General features: G+C 44.3%; 1 protein-coding gene across 1 annotated transcript in view; it reads right to left on the minus strand.

The window, feature by feature from the left end:
• Positions 1-17791, minus strand: part of LOC139571404 (kinesin-like protein KIF19) — a 74491-nt gene that overhangs the window by 45582 nt on the left and 11118 nt on the right. The gene's annotated exons all lie outside the window — the stretch shown is intronic.

Below are 17791 nucleotides of genomic sequence, written 5' to 3' on the forward strand. Positions count from 1 at the left end.
AGAAATACTCATCATAAACTTTGATGAAAGATACATGTTTTACTTAGAATTAAAGATAAACTTGTTCTTAATGCAACCGCTGTATCTGATTTCAAAAAAGCTTTACGGCAAAGGCACAATATTCAATAATCTGAGAACAGCGTTCAGCCACAAAAGGAAGCCATACAGTTACCCGCCAAATTGTGGAGTCAACAAAAGTCATAAATAGCATTATAAATCTTCACTTACCTTTGCTGATCTTCGTCAGAATGCACTCCCAGGACTCCCACAAGAAATGTTTGTTTTGTTCGGTAATGTCCATCATTTATGTCCAAATAGCTACTTTTGTTAGCGCGTTTGGTAAACAAATGCAAAGTCACAAAGCGCGTTCACTAAAAGCAGACGAAATGTCAAAAAGTTCCGTAACAGTCAGTAGAAACATGTCAAACAATGTATTGAATCAATCTTTAGGATGTTTTTAACATAAATCTTCAATAATGTTCCAACCGGAGAATTCCATTGTCTTCAGAAGTGCGATGGAACAGAGCTCGCTCTCACATGAACGTGCATGGTCAGCTCATGGCAGACCTTACTCATTCCCCTCTCCTTCGGCCCCACTTCACAGTAGAAGCATCAGACAAGGTTCTAAAGACTGTTGACATCTAGTGGAAGCCGTAGGAAGTGCAAACTGACCCATATCCCACTGTATATTCGATAGGCGATGAGTTGAAACCCTACAAACCTCAGATTTCCCACTTCCTGGTTGGATTTTTTTCTCAGGTTTTTGCCTGCCATATGAGTTCTGTTATACTCACAGACATCATTCAAACAGTTTTAGAAACTTCAGAGTGTTTTCTATCCAATACGAATAATACTATGCATATATTAGCAACTGGAACTGAGGAGCAGGCAGTTTACTATGGGCACCTCTGTGCACTTTTCATCCAAGCTACTCAATACTGCCCTTGCAGCCATAAGAAGTTAACTGGAATGCTTTTCCAACAGTCTTGAAGGAGTTCCCACATATGCTGAGCAATTTTTAGCTGCTTTTCCTTCACTCTGCGGCCCAATTCATCCCAAACCATCTCAATTGGGTTGAGGTCGGGTGATGTGGAGGCCAGGTCATCTGATGCAGCAATCCATCACTCTCCTTCTTAGTCAAATAGACCTTACACATTCTGGAGGTATGCTGGGTCATTGTCACTAAGCGCAAACCAGATGGAACAGTGTATCGCTTCAGAATGCTGTGGTAGCCATGCTGGTTAAATGTGCCTTGAACTGTAAATAAATCAGAGACAATGTCACCAGCAAAGCACGCCACACCATCACACCTCCTCCTCCGTGCTTCACGGTGGGAACCACACGTGGAGATAATCCGTTCACTTACTGTGCGTCTCACAAAGACACAGCGGTTGGAACCAAAAATCTCAAATTAGGACTCATCAGATTAAAGGACAGATTTCCTCTGGTCTAATGTCAATTTCTCATGTTTCTTGGCCTAAGCAAGTCTCTTCTTCTTATTGGTGTCCTTTAGTAGTGGTTTCTCTGCAGCAATTCATCCACGAAGGCCTGATTCACCCAGTCTCCTCTGAACAGTTGATGTTGAGATGTGTCTGTTACTTGAACTCTGTGAAGCATTTATTTGGGCTGCAATTTCTGAGGCTGGTAACTCTAATGAACTTATCCTTTGCAGCAGTGGTAACTCCGGGTCTTCCTTTCCTGTGGCGGTCCTGATGAGAGCCAGTTTCATCATAGCGCTCAATGGTTTTTGCGACTGCACTTGAAGAAACTTTCAAAGTTCTTGAGTTCTTGAAATGTTCTGCATTGACTGACCTTCATGTCTTAAACTAATGATGGACTGTTGTCTTGGTCTTTTACCAAATAGGGCTATCTTCTGTATACCACTCATACCTTGTCAAAACACAACTGATTGGCTCAAACGCATTAAGAATGAAATAAATTCCAAAAATGTACTTTTAACCAGGCACACCTGTTAATTGAAATGCATTCATGAAGGGGCGGCAGTTAGCCTAGTGGTTAGAGCGTTGGGCCAGTAACCAAAATGTTGCTAGATTGAATCCCGGAGCTGACTAGGTAAAAATCTGTCGTTCTGCCCCTGAACAAGGCAGTTAAACCACTGATCCTAGGACATCATTGTAAATAAGAATGTGTTCTTAACTGACTTGCCTAGTTAAATAAATCAAAAAATTAAAAGCTAGTTGAGAGAATGCCAAGAGTGTGCAAAGCTGTCATCAATGCAAAGGGTGGCCCATGAGGCCAAAGTGGGTGCTTTTGGTCATTGACTGCAGGAAAGGGGTAAACAGGTGTAAAAAATCTAATTAAATTATTAGATTCGTTTAGAAAAATATATGTTATTTATCTTTGTGTAGCATAAGATGAATCAATCACTCAATGTACATGCAAAAACACAGATATGAAAAACTATTTGTTATCATAACTTTAAAAATTGAGAGTTGACTTCTTAATGGGAGCAGGGCCACTGGGAGCAGGGCCACTGGGAACAGGGCCACTGGGAGCAGGGCCACCGGGAGCAGGGCCACTGGGAGCAGGGCCACTGGGAGCAGGGCCACTGGGAGCAGGGCCACTGGGAGCAGGGCCAGGACAATAGTAGAATCTTAACCTAAGCACACCACCACCCTTATAACCAAGCTACTACTCCTGGTCATGTGGTTAGAGCTCAGCTCAGCAGCAGGGCTGGTCACGCCGTGGGCCAGTCTGCCCCAGGGAAAAGACTTACAGAGGAATACAGCTGCCATGTCATGACAGCCTGCCACGAAGAAACTGTCAGACAAAAAAAGGTTTTTAAGTTAAGTGAATAAACAGCCTCCACAGAAAATGTAGACATGTTAGCAGAACTGGTTATAGAGACTAGTTACCAAAATATGGTGTAGACATGGGGTATGTGTGGTAATGCAGACAGGATTTGACCACTAGAGAAAATGAATACTGGGAAAACGTAGAAAATACTCCAGAGTAAAATGTCACTGTTGTATGATTCATTTGGCTCACAAAAGTACTCAAAATAGACTACATGGCCAAAAGTATGTGGACACGTGGTCGTCGAACATCTAATTACAAAACCATGGTCATTAATATGGAGTTGGTCCCCCCTTTGCTGCTGTAACAGCCTCCACTCTTCTGGGAAGGATTTCCACTAGATGTTGGAACATTGCTTTGGGGACTTGTTTCCATTGAGCCACAAGAGCATTAGTGAGATCAGGAACTGATTTTGGGCGATTTGGCCTGGCTCGCAGTTGGCGTTCCTATTCATCCCAAAGGTGTTCGTTGGGGTTGAGGTCAGGGCTCTGTGCAGGACTAAGGGGCCAAGCCGAGCCATGACAAACAGCCCCAGACCATTATTCCTCACCAACCAACTTTACAGTTGGCACTATGCATTCGGGCAGGAAGCGGTCACCTGGCATCCGCCAAACCCAGATTCGTCAGTCGGACTGCCAGATGGTGAAGCGTGATTCATCATTCCAGAGAACGTGTTTCCACTGCTCCAGAGCCCAATGGCGGCGAACTTTACACCACTCCAGCCGACGCTTGGCATTGCACATGGTGATCTTAGGCTTGTGTGTAGTTGCTCGGCCATGGAAACCCATTTCATGAAGCTCCTGACAAACAGTTATTGTGCTGACGTTGCTTCCAGAGGCAGTTTGGAACTCGGTAGTGAGTGTTGCAGCCGAGGATAGATGCAGCGGTCCTGTTCTGTGAGCTTGTGTGGCCTACCACTTCGCATCTGAGCTGTGGTTGCTCCTCAAAGTTTCCACATCACAATAACAGCACTCACAGTTGATCGGGGCAGCTCTAGCAGGGCAGAAATTGGATGAACTGACTTGTTAGAAAGGTGGCATCCTATGACGGTGCCACGTTGAAAGTTACTGAGCTCTTCAGTATGGGCATTCTACTGCCAATGTTGTCTATGGAGATTGCATGGCTGTGTGATTTTATAGACCTGTCATCAACGGGTGGGGCTGAAATAGCCGAATCCACTAATTTGAAGAGGTGTCCACATACTTTTGGCTGTGTAGTGTACTCAAGTAGTGTACCTTTAGCCAGTATATGTTGCTTTGGATGGCCGGGCTTTGATTCAGTTAGTCACCTAGCTGTTACCAGAACTCAGTGGGAACCAATCAAATTATCCCACCCCCTGTCTCCATGAGTACGGTTACATGCAAACAAGAATATGATTATTGTGAATAGTCAGATTAATATGATAGTTTGATTTAAATGTTTACATGCTTTGCAAGAAGAACAATTTCCCTAATAATCCTGTTTACATGGACATACAGAATCTGAAATCAGGCCACCTGATAGGACTTCTGATGAATCCTATCAAAATAAACGTTCTACCACAGCGACAATGTTATTTTTGTTTGGACATAAAGTTTGCACGTGAAAACTATTTCTAAGATGCATACTTTTGTAACTGTGATTAAGGTGTTAACATGTTCTAATAACTTTTAAAGATTAAATCCCCTGGTTTTTCTAGCAATGTGTATACTTATTTCCATTATGACCTTACACCCATTAAAATAAGCAAGCCCTACTCGGCCTACTGTCATAATCACTTTAATATCTAATTGTAATGAACACGGTGGGAGACAGAGAGCTGGTTTCAAGCGCAGGGCGCAGCAGGTCTTTATTGCAAAGGACCGCAGGAGAAGGCAGGTAGCTGGGTCCAGGGGCAGGCAGAAGGTCATACACAGGGGTCCAAAAAGGCAACAGTACAGGCAGGGAAAAGGCTAGTAACGTAGTCCGGGAGATCAGGCAATAGCTACATAACAGGAAATCTGATAGGCTAAGGTACAGGCAGGGAATAGGCAAAAGGTGTCATTAATGAGGCTGGCAAAAACGATCATACACGGGAGGATTAAATCACAGGAAAACCAGAGCTCCGAATAAAAGTGTGTCACAAAACAAACAATACCTCACAGTGATGGGGTGCACAGAACTGAACTAAATAGTGTGTGATAATGACATAGGTGTGTGGACAGGTGATTAGAATTCAGGTGATTGGGATATGGAAAGTGAGCTGCATTCAGGGGATCTATGTGTTTGAGAGTGTGAGTTGGAAGCAGACGTTACACGAATGCAAATGTACACCAGGTCACCCTAAACTGGCCCACCTACTGCAACCATAAATTACCTGATTGTTATAGTGTAGCATAACTAGAGCACCCCTCCTTAGCCAGGATGAAAACCTGCAGTAAAATGTTAGTGGATATTTGTTGTGATGGCCCCCTATCAAGAGTGCCTTTGAAAAAGCTCCACATAATCACTGCATGTACTGTGGTAGAGGGACTGACTAATTTAGCACTGCCTTGGGTCAACACTTACACACATGATGCAGACATGCACACACACACACACACGCACACGCAGGGGATGGCACAATTATGAGGCCATGTCCATTTTCTGTCCATTACAAATCGAGATGAGAGAGGGGGAAATACAGAACACCCTAAAACCCTAATTAAAGATGTTCTAAGTGTCCCAAAGATCACGGTCACAGTGGCTACCCCATATGATGACCAACAACTACATCATACTGAGTGTGTGTGTGGTGTAGGTGAGGGGTCATGCCATGGTTGTTTGACTGACACCTTAAAGTGCATTGCAAGTAATGAAATGAGAGCAGAGTGACTTTTCCTTGAAAGTGTGCCGCCATGTTCCATGTTGTTCCCTAATGGACCAGCACACTACACTTCAAAGGACTGGTACTCTTACCCCCCCACCCCCCACTCACCATACGCCAAGGCCCAATCATACACCCCACAATGGTCTGTCAAAATGTTCTCTCTCTCTCTCTATCTATGTTGTGAGGGACATTACCTCCTTGACTGTGCAGTGAGGGCAGAGGGCAGTGCTGACCCTGTGGATGACCCGCTTCCTCGTTGTGTAACAGGTATTAATTGGCAGGAGGGAGCTCAAGGGAACACACTGCTTCGTACTGATGATGTTTAACAGTAACAGCATTGGCCGGAGGGCCGAGAGACCACACACACACACACACACACACACACACACACACACACACACACACACACACACACACACACACACACACAACACAACACAATAAACCACACACACAACACAATGAACCACATACACACACACACAACACAATAAACCACATACACACAGACACAAACAAAGTTACACATAGGCTGATATTCTTCAGAGCTGATCTGATTGATGGCACATATAGTCAGGGCTCCAGACTAATGCCTTCCCCTGGTGCCATTCCCTTTTTCAGTTGGTAGCACCAGCCCATGATTTGACCGCACCCCAAAAAATATAGAAATGTGGCGTCACGCAATTAAAACATTTGTAATCATCTAATAAAGTCATTAAAGTAATTCACAATGTTTTATTATTATTAAGAAGTGTAATTGACTACTGAGATGGTATTCAATAAATCTAAAGAGGAATGTATGATTCAAGATATTTTGATATGCAACCTCATCCAGTGATTGTCACTATTATTGCTATATTATACCATCAAAATAGGGCTTCAGAATTGTCAGATTTTTCAGATCCGATTGGTCAAAAGACCAATGCATGAAAAAAAGATCAGAGGTGGTCTGCCTTTGTAAATGCAGCCTTCAAAACACAATATATGGCACGCACAGTCATAAGTGACTCTAATACACTCATCATGTTTTTGTATGAAAGTCTTGCTCAACAGCCTAATAATAATAATAATAACTAGGTGATTTTTACCCTGTACATAACTAGGTGATTCTTACCCTGTAAATAACTAAGTGATTGTTACCCTGTACTTAACTAGGTGACTATTACCCTGTACATAACTAGGTGATTGTTACCCTGTACTTAACTAGGTGACTATTACCCTGTAAATAACTAGGTGATTGTTACCCTGTAAATAACTAGGTGATTGTTATCCTGTACATAACTAGGTGATTATTACCCTGTAAATAACTAGGTGATTATTACCCTGTAAATAACTAAGTGATTATTACCCTGTAAATAACTAGGTGATTATTATCCTGTAAATAACTAGGTGATTATTACCCTGTAAATAACTAGGTGATTATTACCCTGTAAATAACTAGGTGATTATTACCCTGTAAATAACTAGGTGATTATTACCCTGTAAATAACTAGGTGATTATTACCCTGTAAATAACTAGGTGATTATTACCCTGAAAATCATTTAGGGTTGCTTAAATGACTTAAAGCACTCCCTGCTTTGTCACTACCCACACTGTAACACAGTGTTCAGGGTCAGACTGTCCATTACTGTCTATCAGTGTTGTCATGTTAACCGCGCTGCACAGAAAATAGGCCCCTCCAACCTGCTGTGGCTCCCTCTTTCCCTCACTTTCGTCATCCCTCCCACCATTGGGCTTTATTTATCACCACTTCCCTCCACAGTCAGTGCCAGCCAGGAGTGGTGTCGCCATTTATGGCCATTTCATTAAATCTTCCTGGCTCTACCTCTGTGGCAGAACTGACTGAGGTTAAATCTTTGGTTGCGGCTAAAGAAAGACGCTGCTGGGGTTTGTTTGGTTCCTGTCCCCGTCTCCTGTCCAGGAACCAAACACGACGCCTCGTAAAAGACTGACGCTGTTTGGACAAAGTCACTAAGTCCATCCCTCGGAAACACTAACAAGGCTATTGTGTGGCTGGGTAATTCACCCAATAGATATGGGAGTTGATCAAAATGTTATTTGTTTTCAAATTCTTTGTGGATCTGTGTACGCTGAGGAAAATATGTGTTTCTAATATGGTCATTCATGTGGCAGGAGGTTAGGAAGTGCAGCTCAGTTTCCACCTCATTTTGTGGGCAGTGTGCACATAGCCTGTCTTCTCTTGAGAGCCAGGTCTGCCTACGGCAGCCTCTCTCAAAAGCAAGTCTATGCTCACTGAGTCTGTACATAGTCAAAGCTTTCCTTAATTGTGTGTCAGTCACAGTGGTCAGGTTTTCTGCCACTGTGTACTCTCTGTTTAGGGCCAAATAGCATTCCAGTTTGCTCTGTTATTCTTTTCTTTTCTTTCCAATGTGTCAAGTAATTATCTTTTTGTTTTCTCATGATTTGGTTGGATCTAATTGTGTTACTGCCCTTGGGCTTTCTGGGGCCTGTTTGTGAACAGACCCCCAGGACTGGCTAAGGGGACTCTTCTCTAGTCTCTCTATCTCTCTCTCTTCGCACTCCTCTCTTCTCTGCTCTCTCTCTGCTCTCTCTTTCGAACAAGCCACCTATTTCTGAAAGGGAGTGTTGGGCAGGTAAACACATGAGATGATGAGATGCATTGTGGGAGTTCCACTCCACAGAGAGAGGCGTTATGGACCGGTTTTAACACACAAACAGAGCCCACAGGGAAAGAGCCCACAGGGAAAAGAAGAGCTCCCCATGTACAGGCTATAGCTTACTTTGAGTGATGTACCGCTCGCTCCCTGTGACACTTACAATCCCACACAGACAGACTTCAAGCCTCCAAAACAAAAACGAAATGGTGATCGCATCGTCTACACTGCATGTAAAGAACATCTTTACTGAATTAATTAATGGTTAAAGTAGCCAATAGGAGCCCTGTGAGGGCAGCAGACACCCCCAGCAGTCCGACCCTGCTTCCTCTCTACTCTCTTTCTCTCCTCTAACACCGAGCAAATAGATCCTCCCTCTTATGGCAGTGAAAAAACCCAACAATGGCCCTGGTGGTCTCCATGGTGACGGACAGGGCCTCCCTATAAACATTGTCCCGTGCGCTCCCTGTGTGTGTGGGCGACAGCCCTTCCCTGCCAGACTGCCTGTAAACTGTCCCTACAGCTACTGGAGAGACATCCTGCACGGCACACTATCTGACACATCTCTCAGAGTTCTGCCACTCACACCACCACACCACCAAATCACCACACCCAACCAAACCACACCACCAAACCACCACAACACCAAACCACACCAGATAGCCTGGCACTGTGAAAATGACTTATACCTCACTCTTCTGGCACTCCATACAATTCCATAATTGTGTATTTAGCAATTTAGCATGGGAAGCTTATATTATAACAATGTCTGAAAATGTAGTGTCTTTGTCAATTGTTTGTCAAGTAAAAGTAGTGGCTTTCTTATCAGTTTAATAACTGCTGGGAGCAGTTGATTAGTGGGTTGATTTCAACTGGGAACAGTTGATTAGTGGGTTGATAACGGCTGGGAACAGTTGATTAGTGGGTTGATTTCGACTGGGAACAGTTGATTAGTGGGTTGAATACGGCTGGGAACAGTTGATTAGTGGGTTGATAACGGCTGGGAACAGTTGATTAGTGGGTTGATAACGACTGGGAACAGTTGATTAGTGGGTTGATAACGACTGGGAACAGTTGATTAGTGGGTTGATAACGGCTGGGAACAGTTGATTAGTGGGTTGATAACGACTGGGAACAGTTGATTAGTGGGTTGATAATGACTGGGAACAGTTGATTAGTGGGTTGATAACGACTGGGAACAGTTGATTAGTGGGTTGTTAACGACTGGGAACAGTTGATTAGTGGGTTGATAACGGCTGGGAACAGTTGATTAGTGGGTTGAATACGGCTGGGAACAGTTGATTAGTGGGTTGAATATGGCTGGGAACAGTTGATTAGTGGGTTGATAACGACTGGGAACAGTTGATTAGTGGGTTGATAACGACTGGGAACAGTTGATTAGTGGGTTGATTTCGACTGGGAACAGTTGATTAGTGGGTTGATAACGGCTGGGAACAGTTGATAAGTGGGTTGATAACGACTGGGAACAGTTGATTAGTGGGTTGATAACGACTGGGAACAGTTGATTAGTGGGTTGATAACGACTGGGAACAGTTGATTAGTGGGTTGATAACGACTGGGAACAGTTGATTAGTGGGTTGATAACGACTGGGAACAGTTGATTAGTGGGTTGATAACGACTGGGAACAGTTGATTAGTGGGTTGATAACGGCTGGGAACAGTTGATTAGTGGGTTGATAACGGCTGGGAACAGTTGATTAGTGGGTTGATAACGACTGGGAACAGTTGATTAGTGGGTTGAATACGGCTGGGAACAGTTGATTAGTGGGTTGATAACGACTGGGAACAGTTGATTAGTGGGTTGATAATGACTGGGAACAGTTGATTAGTAGGTTGATAACGACTGGGAACAGTTGATTAGTGGGTTGATAACGACTGGGAACAGTTGGTTAGTGGGTTGATAACGACTGGGAAAAGTTGATTAGTGGGTTGATAATGACTAGGAACAGTTGATTAGTGGGTTGATAACGGCTGGGAACATCAGACCAGAGAATCTTGTTTCTCATGGTCTGAGAGTCATTTAGGTGCCTTTTTGGCAAACTCAAAGAGGGCTGTCATGTGCAATCTCAACCAGCTTCATGAGGTAGTCACCTGAAATGCATTTCAATTAACAGGTGTGCTTTGTTAAAGGTTAACTTGTGGAATTTCTTTCCTTCTTAATGCATTTGAGCCAATCAGTTGTGTTTTGAGAAGGTAGGGGTGGTATACAGAAGATAGCCCTGTTTGGTAAAAGACCAAGTCCATATTATGACAAGAACAACTCAAATAAGCAAAGAGAAACTACAGTCCATCATTAGTTTAAGACATGAAGGTGAGTCAATCTGGAAAATTTTAAGAACTTTGAAAGTTTCAAGTGCCATACGCACTACCCTCTGTAGTGCTTTGCGGTCCGAAGTCGAGCAGTTGCCATACCAGGCAGTGATGCAACCAGTCAGGATGCTTTCGATGGTGCAGCTGTAGAACCTTTTGAGGATCTGAGGACCCATGCCAAATCTTTTCAGTCTCCTGAGAGGGAATAGGTTTTGACGTGCCCTCTTCACGACTGTCTTGGTATGCTTGGACCATGTTAGTTTGTTGGTGATGTGGACACCAAGGAACTTGAAGCTTTCAACCTGCTCCACTACAGCCTCGTCGATGAGAATGGGGGCGTGCTCGGTCCTTCTTTTCCTGTAGTCCACAAACATCTCCTTTGTCTTGATCAAGTTGAGGGAGAGGTTGCTGTCCTGTCCAGGTCTCTGACCTCCTCCCTATAGGCTGTCTCGTCGTTGTCAGTGATCAGGCCTACCACTGTTGTGTCATCGGCAAACTTAATGATGGTGTTGGAGTCGTGCCTGACTGTGCAGTCATGAGTGAACAGGGAGTACAGGAGGGGACTGAGCACGCACCCCTGGGGGGCCCCCATGTTAAGGATCAGCGTGGCGGATGTGTTGTTACCTACCCTTACCACTTGGGGGCGGCCCGTCAGGAAGTCCAGGATCCAGTTGCAGAGGGAGGTGTTAAGTCCCAGGATCCTTAGCTTAGTGATGAGCTCTGAGGGCTCTATGGTGTTGAACGCTGAGCTGTAGTCAATGAATAGCATTCTCACATACAGTGGGGAGAACAAGTATTTGATACACTGACAATTTTGCAGGTTTTCCTACTTACAAAGCATGTAGAGGTCTGTAATTTTTATCATACGTACACTTCAACTGTGAGAGAAGGAATCTAAAACAAAAATCCAGAAAATCACATTGTATGATTTTTAATTAATTAAATTGCATTTTATTGCATGACATAAGTATTTGATACATCAGAAAAGCAGAACTGAATATTTGGTACAGAAACCTTTGTTTGCAATTACAGAGATCATACGTTTCCTGTAGTTCTTGACCAGGTTTGCACACACTGCAGCAGGGATTTTGGCCCACTCCTCCATACAGACCTTCTCCAGATCCTTCAGGTTTCGGGGCTGTCGCTGGGCAATACGGACTTTCGGCTCCCTCCAAAGATTTTCTATTGGGTTCAGGTCTGGAGACTGGCTAGGCCACTCCAGGACCTTGAGATGCTTCTTACGGAGCCACTCCTTAGTTGCCCTGGCTGTGTGTTTCGGGTCGTTGTCATGCTGGAAGACCCAGCCACGACCCATCTTCAATGCTCTTACTGAGGGAAGGAGGTTGTTGGTCAAGATCTCGCGATACATGGCCCCATCCATCCTCCCTTCAATACGGTGCAGTCGTCCTGTCCCCTTTGCAGAAAAGCATCCCCAAAGAATGATGTTTCCACCTCCATGCTTCACGGTTGGGATGGTGTTCTTGGGGTTGTACTCATCCTTCTATTCCTCCAAACACGGCGAGTGGAGTTTAGAGCAAAAAGCTCTATTTTTGTCTCATCAGACCACATGACCTTCTCCCATTCCTCCTCTGGATCATCCAGATGGTCATTGGCAAACTTCAGACGGGCCTGGACATGCGCTGGCTTGAGCAGGGGGACCTTGCGTGCGCTGCAGGATTTTAATCCATGACGGCGTAGTGTGTTACTAATGGTTTTCTTTGAGACTGTGGTCCCAGCTCTCTTCAGGTCATTGACCAGGTCCTGCCGTGTAGTTCTGGGCTGATCCCTCACATTCCTCATGATCATTGATGCCCCACGAGGTGAGATCTTGCATGGAGCCCCAGACCGAGGTTGATTGACCGTCATCTTGAACTTCTTCCATTTTCTAATAATTGTGCCAACAGTTGTTGCCTTCTCACCAAGCTGCTTGGCTATTGTCCTGTAGCCCATCCCAGCCTTGTACAGGTCTACAATTTATCCCTGATGTCCTTACACAGCTCTCTGGTCTTGGCCATTGTGGAGAGGTTGGAGTCTGTTTGATTGAGTGTGTGGACAGGTGTCTTTTATACAGGTAACGAGTTCAAACAGGTGCAGTTAATACAGGTAATGAGTGGAGAACAGGAGGGCTTCTTAAAGAAAAACTAACAGGTCTGTGAGAGCCGGAATTCTTACTGGTTGGTAGGTGATCAAATACTTATGTCATGCAATAAAATGCAAATTAATTACTTAAAAATCATACAATGTGATTTTCTGGATTTTTGTTTTAGATTCCGTCTCTCACAGTTGAAGTGTACCTATGATAAAAATGACAGACCTCTACATGCTTTGTAAGTAGGAAAACCTGCAAAATCGGCAGTGTATCAAATACTTGTTCTCCCCACTGTAGGTGTTCCTTTTGTCCAGGTGGGAAAGGGCAGTATGGAGTGCAATAGAGATTGCATAATCTGTGTATATGTTAGGGTGGTATGCAAATTGGAGTGGGTCTAGGGTTTCTGGGATAATGGTGTGGATGTGAGCCATGACCAGCCTTTCCAAGCACTTCATGGCTACAGACGTGAGTGCTACAGGTTGGGCACTGTAAACTCAGTGAAACCAGTGAGACTGAGCTCATCTATATGTGGCTTCCTGTTCTGTCTCCACAGGTGATTTCTGAGGGTTGCTTTTATATAGTCTAAATATGCACTGCATTAGTGAAGGGTCAACCGTAACACCCGTCTGTCTCCCCACTTACTCACCACCATCATGTGGGCTGAATACACACCACTCAGTGGCTGTCATACAGGGGCTTCTTAGGAAGAGAAGTGGGGGAGTCATAACCAAAATATGATGTATGATACATGTATGTAGGCTTCATGAGCCATTTTCAGCTGGATGTGAATGAACAAATTATTTGTGGTGTCATAAAGTGACTATACATTTTTTTTAAAGGACAATTCAAGTTGCTACCCTAATAAGTAGTAACAAAAACAGTAAGAACTAAGGTAAATGTACGTAACATTTAAACTGCCAACATCTTAAAATGATATGTAAAGTTAACAATGCAGATATGGTCCTGCGTATTACCTCTAGTTGGAAATACAGTTCCGTCTACCACAGTCATGGCTACCAGACGGCGCTCAACTATCTTCTGTCCCCCACCCACTCAGCACGATGCCGTTTTGAGGTTCTCTGCTGTGTGCCTCTCCTCCATGTTCTCAGTGGTCAGTACATGGGACTTCATGTCCCACTTCTCATCAACGTGATGGCTCATTGCACTGATGTGTGACATAGACGTCCAACAACCTGTTTATAATGCCATTATAGGGTGTTTGAGAGCTTGCACTTTGTACTTGCAGAGCAAACATTGTACAATTTCTCCATCCGGGCCGTCATGGTTTTTTGACATTACATCTTGTAGTCTGGTTCTAGATATTCCATTAGGACATCCTACCATTGACAATGGCTCCATATCAACTGCAATCATTTCTGTAATCAGCACTGTGATTTTCTCACTCCCTTATCAGACTTCTTTTGTGTGAAGTGCCTGTCTAATGTCTGTTGTTAGGGGCCTATGCTGCTGCCAGCAACGGTTCGGGTCTCACGATGCTTCTCTTTCAGATGGTTAAATACTGCCACTGTAGCTCAATTTCACTTCTCAACGTTTGAATTTCACCACCTTCTCATTTATCTTCTCAAAGTATTGCCATTCAGGACTTCGCTGCTGTCTCTTTCCCGTCTCACTCTCTGCCATTTTTCCAACTGTTAATGACAATGACGTGCTGAGTACTTTATATCCGTGTAAAGATGCATATCTCCTCCTCCTAACATATCTCCTCCTCCTAACAAATCTCCTCCTCCTAACAAATCTCCTCCTCCTAACAAATCTCCTCCTCCTAACAAATCTCCTCCTCCTAACAAATCTCCTCCTCCTAACATATCTCCTCCTCCTCACATATCTCCTCCTCCTCACATATCTCCTCCTCCTCACATATCTCCTCCTCCTCACATATCTCTTCCTCCTCACAAATCTCCTCCTCCTCACAAATCTCCTCCTCCTCACAAATCTCCTCCTCCTCACAAATCTCCTCCTCCTCACAAATCTCCTCCTCCTCACAAATCTCTTCCTCCTCACAAATCTCCTCCTCCTCACAAATCTCCTCCTCCTCACAAATCTCCTCCTCCTAACATATCTCCTCCTCCTAACAAATCTCCTCCTCCTAACAAATCTCCTCCTCCTAACATATCTCCTCCTCCTCACATATCTCCTCCTCCTCACATATCTCCTCCTCCTAACATATCTCCTCCTCCTAACATATCTCCTCCTCCTACCATATCTCCTCCTAACGTTACAGCATCGTTGCGTTAAGTATTTGTTTAATTTAGAATGTTTCCTTTATGATGGTTATTGGGACCTGTTAGTGGTCATTTTGTGATAACTGCACTGTGATTTACATTTTGTGTGGGGAAAAACATAGTTTTTGGGCTAGTTTTTTTTCAAAATCTTAACGCCCCGAATTTTGTTTAAACAATTAAAAGTTCACACCCCTAATAAGAACAGCATGTCAATACTGTGTATTTTAACTGGTCTCTCTTGGTATTGTGGATCCCTACAGCAGACCATACATAACATGGTTATGTAAGTCATTGTCTACTGTGTCCTGAGAGCACTTAGCTATCCTCATTCCTCACAAGCACAATAATAATATAATTTGGTAGGTGCTTATATTTGTTCTATTTCAAATGTGTTTTTTGCACATCCCAACTCCCCCTGAGACACCCTTGAGGAGTGGGGTCACAGCCATAGTTAGTCATTTTTATGGTGTCCCTGGAGCAATTCGGGTTAGGGCACAACAACAGATTTTTCCACTTTCCACCTTGTCAGCTCCAGTGTTCTCACCAGAGACCTTTGGGTTACTGGTCCAATGCTCTAACCCCTGGGCTACCTGCTGCCCAATCTGGATAACCTCCCATCCAAAACAATTAGCCAAGGTGCCAACTGTAAACACACATTAACTATAATTCTCAAATAGCACCAGCCCAAATGTCATTTGAAGTACAGTTCTCAATGGTATGGTTCATAACACCCATGACGTTCCATTGTCTTTCAAGGACAGGAGGAACCTGATTCACCTCCAGAAATGACTCTGCTCGCTACCCTCGTAACAGGTGGACTAGGTAGAGTAGGGCTGTGGCTGGGAAGCTCCAGAGAGTAGGTGGCAGGCAGCAGGCTTAGCTTCCCTCTAAAGCCCCTCAGTGAGCTCATCCACAGAGAGAGAGTGAGAGAAAGCAAGAGAGAGAGGGGTGGTGGGAGCAGACCAGCCACCAGCACCAGCCTAATCTGTCTCAGCATGACCTATCTGGAGGGAGGGAGCAGAGAGTGCCATATGGTGCCTGTTGCACAGACACAATCAGGAGGAGGGTGCTTTATTCTTAGTCCGTCAGCAATTTGTGTGTGTGTTAGGGGGTGGAAAGGTGATTTGAGGTGTGAGTGTCCTACTCTACGCAGAACGTTTCCATTCTTTCACCTTACCTTTGTTTTTCTAGAGCATAACATCAACCATGTATGTCAAGTTGATATTGTTTTATTCTATCAATGAGAAAATAGTCACCAACAATGTTGACAGAGCTGTTGTAAAGGGAAAGGAACATTGCCACTACCTCGCTCTCCAACCAAGGTGCATGGATTAAGAGGCTAACTGTTGTACACTCTTCTAGGCAGTGTCAGCAACAATACACCATCCCACTGGGCACATGCTTAGCCTACTCCTGGTGATGACATCATGGCAGAGCAGCGGGAGAGTTGCTGGATTAGTATGTCTGGTTGTAGGTTTATTGAATTGCTTTTGAGAATCACAGGCAGACAGACAGAAAACTGGGTCTCCGTACCTCCAATCCCTCACTCACAGTTAAGGCAGATTATCTCCTCCAAGACTAACAACAAATGGGTGATGACAGACTTATTATGAGAACCATAGAGATCATATCACTCACTTATGCCATTTAAAGGATCTCTATGATGTGAGCCATATCAAATCTTTCACCAGAATAAGCCATGTTATCCTAGCTTGTGCCTGAATGCTGGTCTGTTTCTGGTCTCGAGCCAAGTCCTTATGGAGTTGTCATGCCAAGCCAAAGATGAGAACAGCTGCCTAGTCCCTACAGCAAATCACCCATTAAGACTTGGACAAGCTTAGAACGCCTCATCCAAATCAGTCACAATACCCGTCATCATCATTTTCACCCTCCTCCTCATCACCATCAAGTGTTCTCAATGAGGGACACACCTGGAGGCTTCTAATTGGCTCCAGATAAATATGCTCCCCAAGGACCCAATAGGAGCACTGCATTTTCCCTGTGCTGCATATCACAGATTAACTTCCTGGGTCATGCTTTTCAATTAGGAAAATTCATGAACTGAATGGAAATAGAACGCACGCCAACTCCCAACTCCATAGAGACTGAATACCTCAGGTCAGGTGTGTGATCTGGCCAGAAAACTTGTTAAAGGCCATCTGAGATGTTCTCCATATTGACAACAACACAATAAACTCACAATAATATTCTCTATGTTCATAATAGTGTCAGAATGATAAATTGTGGGTCTCAAATTGTGGCTCTATCAATGACAGGAGCATTCAATAATGGCACAAAGCCGTTTCACACACATCATGTCCTCCATTTCTACAGTACAGAACTGTCTTGGCTGCCTCCTTTCTTCAGGAGGAATCCAATTTCCTTCCTCTATCAGAGAAGTCACTCTCTAAGCTATAACAACCCACTGAGTCACCCAGTGGATGGAAGCAAAACAGAGCCATCCGCATGTCTCTCACACGTCTCACACACACACGTCTCACACACAGACACACGTCTCACACACAGACACACGTCTCACACACAGACACACGTCTCACACACACACACAGACACACACGTCTCACACAGGTCTCACACACAGACCCACGTCTCACACACAGACCCACGTCTCACACAGACCCACGTCTCACACACAGACCCACGTCTCACACACAGACACACACACAGTTATCCACAGCACTTGGTTTAGACCAGCCATACTGTGATAAGTGAAAGTGCATGCACCTGCAGATACATTATAAATGTGTGACTGGATGTGAGAGAAAGGCCTGAAATGGAAACAGACGTGAACACGCACACCACGCTGCTTGCTTAGCGAGTACCACT

The sequence above is a fragment of the Salvelinus alpinus genome, chromosome 3 (genome assembly GCF_045679555.1).
Source record: "Salvelinus alpinus chromosome 3, SLU_Salpinus.1, whole genome shotgun sequence".
NCBI lineage: Eukaryota > Metazoa > Chordata > Actinopteri > Salmoniformes > Salmonidae > Salvelinus > Salvelinus alpinus.